At 42.1% G+C, this 7,025-nt stretch overlaps 1 pseudogene; it reads right to left on the bottom strand.

The window, feature by feature from the left end:
- Positions 1-3,493: 3,493 nt before the first annotated feature.
- LOC147418943 (uncharacterized) lies at positions 3,494-4,744 on the bottom strand (annotated as a pseudogene).
- Positions 4,745-7,025: the final 2,281 nt, after the last annotated feature.

Here is a 7,025-nt window from a genome sequence, read left to right as displayed (position 1 = left end):
ACGTTGAAGTGAGCTATCATCTCATTCGGAATGCGTTGATAGATAAGCGGACTTATCAAGGTCCACACTAATAACAACCCATTAGATGCTCTTACAAAGAGCCTAGCTACATAGCTATTTGTACATTGCATCAAGTGAATGAGTGGAGAGTGAACACAATTGTACAAGAGTGAAGTTGTGGCGGTTCATGGTTGTATATACTACCTTTAGTCATAGCCACTTACGACCATATTGGCCTTCATATGGGAGATTGTTGAAGTAAACGCCGACGTGGCCGGCCTCCTATACTCGCTAACTCTTTTTATCTAACTTAGTTACTTGTTCTTGCATATAAAACAGAATAAAGAGTTGGTCTCTCAATACATCCCAAAGCCTATCTCTTCTCTTCCCACACAGCATACAAACATCGGATACTATCACATATATAATACCCACTTAGCTGCCTTGGTACTAACGAAGTCACCTGAGGAGTATTGAGGTGGTGGCTAAGGCATTACACTTGCAAATCATGAAGGAAAAGCTAGGTTTCAACAACCTCATCTATTTTCTTGTGTGTGAAGGAGGAACTTGTCTCAAAGGCAAGGTTTGACTCAAAAAAGGATAAAATGCAAAGGTAAGCTTGATGGGGATAGCTATAATAATCGTTTTAGCAAGGAGATCAGCACGGCATATGTGGTGACGGCCACAGTGGCATCGATTTTATATCTTTAGCACGATGGTTATTTGCCCCAACACGCTTCACCCAGAGAGAGGCACATGAGCGACACAAAGGAGCAAGTGGAGCTCCCAATACTTGATTCCCGTGTGTTGAAGTTCAATTCATGGGTGTTTGAAACCATGTGCCATAGTTCAAAACACATTCCATCTAGCAAGGAACCAAATGTGACATATACAAAATATTACAGATGTACTGCGAATGATCCATTGTTGTTGGCTAGATTATGGATAGGGCATATTCTAAAGTTCATTATCTTGTAAAAGTTGGGGAGGATGTGTTTACAGTTCACGAATGGGGATTCTTGGACGTAGTATGGTCTACAACTCAACTTTCTATGAGGCAACCGATGTTCAAGATGACATTCTTTTTAGGTGACAAGTTGGTGGTTGCAAATCCAATAGTTAGCACTTATGAGGTGTCCCTAGTAGCTACTACATTGACTTGGTCTTCCTATATATGTCCATTATGAGCTGCAAAGAGGGTGCTAAAGTTTATGCATGTCACGTGTCTGTTTAGTATTTATTTCACTTTTTTGACATGATTTTGGGTTGGACAATTTCCTGGTGGGCGGGGGGGGGGGAACCCAAGCAATATATAAGATCACCTCCTTTGTATAATAGTCTAATTATTTGCCAAGTTGGTTGGTTCAAAGCTCTCTCTCTCTCTCTCTCTCTCTCTCTCTCTCTCTCTCTCTCATCCATGCATTCTCTCCCTAACTCTACGCTTTTTTGGTCAATTTGCCTCTTTACTTTAGTTTATGAGATGAATGTATATAGCATTCTCTCTCAATACTACTCCATTGGTACATCTGAATGAGTTTGATGTGGAATGCCCAATCAAGGTGATTGGCTATTGATTGCTATCTCGATGGGCTTAATGGTTCTATTGGCTCAAGATGAGAAGTTGAATGCGAACACATTCAAATATATTGTGTGAATCCCTTCAAAATCCAAGGTGCAAATATGCAATTCAACCAATTTTCACTTGTTCTTTCTTAAAGCCCTTGGTTTATGCCACATTCTCATGAATATCCTTGATGGCCATAGAACGCGCAATTTGTGAGCATACTATGTCTTCATGCTCTTTTGGTTTACATTTTCAATCAACGACAACTTACTTTCAATTGAAAAAACAATATCTTACACAATTTAGGGCTTACACTTCAATGCCTAAGCTGGCTATTACATTCACCTAGCATGCAGTGTCCCATGCCAAACTTGGATTCAAATCAGGAATCCTTCTAACCGCGCTCTTCTAGCCACACAAACTCTCATTCAATACTCTCCTTTGGAGAGTGCTGATTCTCTCTCTGAACTTTTCACAAGATCGAAGACTCTTTAGAAGAAATCTCTCTAGAATAGACTCTCTAAACCAAAACCATTTTCCTTCAAAATCTGATTCTTGTTGTTCATCTTGCTTCTTTTTTTTTTCCTTGCACGGTTATCTTTTAGACTTTGATTTTGCTTTTAGTTTTTGAAGCCACTTAACGCATTGGACACATCCTGCTCGTTCCTTCAACCTCATGCTTCAAATCTCCCTGTCGATTCAACATAAGCGTCACTATGAAATGCGTTTCAACAGGCTAAAACATGAAACAAGTTAAAACACTTGAAGCATTTCACCCTGCAAGTGAAACACTTGGGAATGAAACCCCTAAATTAAGACAGGCATCGAAATTTTAATTATTTACTATTTGTATGCTATTTCAAGGTTAACATACCATGCGTCTCTACTTCAGGGATATATTCTGTCCTTTTGTTCTCTCTTTCAAGCACTCATCTAGCAAGTGTCTCTACGGAGCGGAACATCTCTCTCTCTCTCTCTCTCTCTCTCTCTCTCATGTGACAAGAGAGTTGTATTAAAATGTAAAAGACATTGAGATACAATTATATCATACATATTTATTAACATTAACAACTATACATACACAAATTTGGTGTTTCGGTTGAACTTTAGAGTGAAAAGGATCCTGTGGGCAGAACATAGCAACAAAAGGAGTGACGAACGTATCGGAGGTAAAGATAAGGTCATAAAATTAATTTATAACAATTTCATGCGACCCCAACATTGGAGAGCAATACTAGCCCAGATCGAGAGGCTTTGCTTGCACTCAAGTCGCGCAGACAAGAGTCTCTCAAACTCAGAAATCTGAGATCTAGTGATTTCGACCGACGACAAGAAAACCTGTAAACACATAGGCACTCAATAGACAGCTAGAAATCCCCAAAAGTCAGGTACTCCAAAGCTCCAGATCACTTGTGTGCGATATACTCTGCCTTCAAGAGCACACGGTACTCAATAAAAAGCTGACACACCAAAAGGTCGGGTGCCCTTTCACACACACACACAGTTCACATATCTACATAGTTCACATATACAAACACACACATATATACACGAAAAAGTAACAAGGAGTTCATACACTCTAGCATGTCAAATGACAGGATGGTTTCCCAAGCACTTGTCTTGACAGGCAAAATGGCCCTTGACAAGAAAAACAGTCGTCAATTTTAAGCCCCAAAGGAGAAGGGAGAGTCCATGGGCCTCACTTCCTTTGCACTTCGCTTGCATGAACCTTCACCTTGTTATTATCATGCACCTTGAAGCGAACAAAGGTAAACACCCACCTCACTCAGTAAAGAGCATTCAAGGGAGCTACAGTAAGCGAGCACTTTAAACATGAAAATAGTAAAAGAACCACTCGCACTCATAGTTACAACTCCCATTATGTCCTACAAAGCATATAAATAAATTAAGATAAAACTGGACTGCATACAACAAAACTCTATATGCTGTAAAAATCCACGGACCTTGCACATGGCGGATAATTTCCAATCCCAAAATACTAGTTTGCCTTTCTCAATCTACACGGAAAAATTCTCTGACATTTACAGCCTTCCACATTTCACAATGCATTAAGTCAGATAAAAGTGCCAAAACCAGATGAGCTTCAAGGTCTTGTACAAACAGTCACCAAGGCCTTCAACTGGTGGTATAAAGACGCACAGGTAGTCATGTTGCAGAAACAAAAGCTTTCGAATTCGAGCCTACAGTGGCTTTACTCGCATTTTCAAGAAAACCAATGACTCCAACTTCTACAGCTTCCACTTCCAGCAGTGCATATAGCTTTAACTTTGCAAGATTTCAACTGATTACTGAGGTCATTTGACTTGCAGCAGCCTGTTGTTCTTCAGCAGACTCGCATACTTGTACCCTCAAGACTCTCTCCACTGAACCCTTTTTATTGAGACCGAAGCTATTGAAGGCGATTAGGCTAGTACCTTTGTTCATCATAATGGCAAGCGGTTGTCCGACACACAAGCAGTTGATGTCTGCACCCAACATTCAAACAACCACCCCTCCCCCACCCCCCCGCCCCATGAAAGGGCTCAGCCTAGAGACAGGTTCCTTAGATGCAGCACAGAACTTTTGAGACCGGAATTGCACAATACTAAACAACAGCCAAAAACCATGATCTTCCGCGCATAAGCAACAAACCAAAGCAACCTAAACACCCAAGAAGAGTTCCCGAAGAAAGCAGACTCAGAACGACGAAGAAAAAGAAGGGGCGCAACCCAGAACTAGAGAAGCATTAACGAATAACAGAAACGAAAAAAGGAAAGAAAAGGCTGGCCTGGTGGGGGAGCCCGATCAACTAGAGATGAGCATGGAGAAGGCAACAACTGTGTTGAGGGCGATGAGGGGTAGGCGGAGATACTGAATGGCGTGGATGATTCCCAGGATCTGGCCTTTGAAGGACTTAACGCTGGCACCCACGCCTCCCATTTCGTTGAAACCCCAGCCTCGAGGAGCCAGAAACCGCTCCTCGTTCAGAATGGCCACTGCGTTCGCAAGCAGTAGAAGGCCTTCCAGCAGCGTCCACAATCCCATCTGCTTCGTCCTTCTTGCCCCTTCTCTTCCACTGCCTTCCCCCTGCAGAGAAACTGCGTAGCGAACTAATGAAAACCGACGAGGGCAATGACACATTTCAAAGGCTTAGGCTGGGTTCACACAATGGCAGCGGAAATGGAGGCCTGCAAAGGGTAGCATGACAATAAGGTAATTTCCATCGCTCTTTTGTTCACACGAGACCGGCAGAAGCAAACTCGGAGGGATTTCTGTCGCCGTTCACATGAAGGTGGCGGAATAGATCTAGCTTGGGGAATGTTCACACGATAGCTTTGAGTTTGAGTTATCTATTAACAAAGGCAATATTAATTATTCAATTATAAAAATTAATTTAAGTTTGATTATATTTGAATACATAGTAGAACACAAAAAAGGCAATGATAAATTGATTCGAGATTACAAACATCAAAACATAAAAACCATGGTGTAAATCCCAACCCTTATTACAAGAGCTCAAGTGGAAGTTGATGACAATGACTCATTGGACACAACATCAGCAAAGACTTCTTGTACTTTGTTTTAAGCATATTCTTGATAGAAAGATCTTGCAAGATTATTGCACCGATTAGCACCTGAACCAGGATCATTTGTCACCTGTCCTTGAACACCTCCATCATCACCTCTTTGAGCATGCTCAATTGCATCCTCCGCCCTTGTGGAACGTAGAACTTGAATTTCCACCATAGAGCTTGATGCGGTTCTTTGGCTTTCTTCAAGTGAATTGCCAACCAATAGGCTAGCTTCAGCCTCATGTACCGATTCCATATCAAAAGAATCAATGTGTCGTATATAAATATTGTGTAACACAAGGCACGTTGCCACTAGATCAAGCACATGATGTAGATCCATGTCACGCCTCTTTAGTAAGATGCAAAACCTTGCCTTTAGGCCACATGCTGTGCTCTTTGCACACCCATTCAAGTCACCCAAAACCTCCAACTGTGTGCCAGAAGCTAGTCTCAGCATAGCAATTGCCACACGCGTAGGAAGGTCGATGGTTTTGCACATGTTAGTGCCATGTTTTGACATGAAAGGGGCCACCTTCCCACAAATGTAACGAAAGGTGTCATTGTTGACTCAAAGGCGTCTCTTGAACATGCTATCTGAGTAGGACTTTAAAAGAAAGTCATCAAGGAAATTTTGGGGCCGGGCATAGCCTAAGATTTCCTATACTCGTGACCTCGTCTTTTACCAATGTTGATATTGATCGATTGGCCCATACAATGGACTAAATGCAACCACGTTTTCAAGAAGGTCACATCATCTTGGTTGGGGCTATCCTTTAGCAATTTTGCAATTGCTAAAGAGCATAACCAAGCACAATGAAGCACCATCTCTCTAGACATCATTCTCATAACATGTAGGTTTACACAAGCAATGTAGCATAGTCAACGAAAAGAAAACATGGCATGTACACAATATGCTCACTTTTATGGAAAAAAAGTTATCCAAAGTCACGAGAAACTTTAAAAACAAGAAGATAGAGACATGAAAGGGACAAATCTTTGAAGACCATAGGCTTCACTGGTTAGTAGCTCATTAGTTGTTGTCATTATTGGCATGTTTTAAGAACCCTGCCATGGCGTTGTTAGGTTTCAGGCCCTATGGCCGATCATGGTCGGGCGCCCACCCACTTACTTCCATTCTTTGATATAATGTCAATAAGGAGAGTGAGAAAGGTTCTTCTCACATTGCTCCACCAGACACACTGTGTCTGTTTATCTCCTTCACCCTTCTCTCCATCCCTCTCTTGCACTCACCGCACAGTTCATTAGAGCCCGGGCGGATCACGCAATCGACACGTGTAGCCCTCCCAATCGAGGAGGGAATCAAGGGTGCTTTGGAAGCTTAGGAGACAGAGAGTCAGGCAGCAGAGCAGGGCATTTAAGCAAAGACAAAGAGTCAGGTAGCAAAGGAGAGAATCAGATCAAAGCTTTTGGAAGCTTGAGGCAGTCCTAAGCTAGGCTTGCAAGGAGAATCGGCTGCACAAAGTCGAGCATGAGCTATAGATTCCAACTACCAGCAAGGCAATTCAGAACAGCTACAAGTAGTAGAGCAAACCAAAGCTCATCAATAGGGCTTGTAAGCATTGAATAGCAAGTTAAAGCAGTAAAATAGGTCTTGAAGGCTTGAAGGCTGCTCAAGCTGCAAACGAGCAGAGTTGAGGAGAAAAAGCAAGGAGAATCGAATCACACACACGCTACTGCACGCAACGAAGTCGACAGCAACAAAGTGAAGGCTTGAGGCAGCGAGGGAGCATAGAGCATCGACCACACACACACACACCCCATCTCAGCATTGAGCAATGTTTGACAATCCGACAAATCTGCCATTTCAATAGTTTTGCAACAGTAATTTTTTTTTAAAACATTGACTTACACACTTAGTGTGTGCAAGT

Source organism: Adiantum capillus-veneris, chromosome 29, assembly GCF_014529385.1.
Source record: "Adiantum capillus-veneris isolate H3 chromosome 29, ASM1452938v2, whole genome shotgun sequence".
NCBI lineage: Eukaryota > Viridiplantae > Streptophyta > Polypodiopsida > Polypodiales > Pteridaceae > Adiantum > Adiantum capillus-veneris.
Note: the sequence above shows the minus strand (reverse complement) of the source record. Positions and strands in the feature narration are given on the sequence as shown.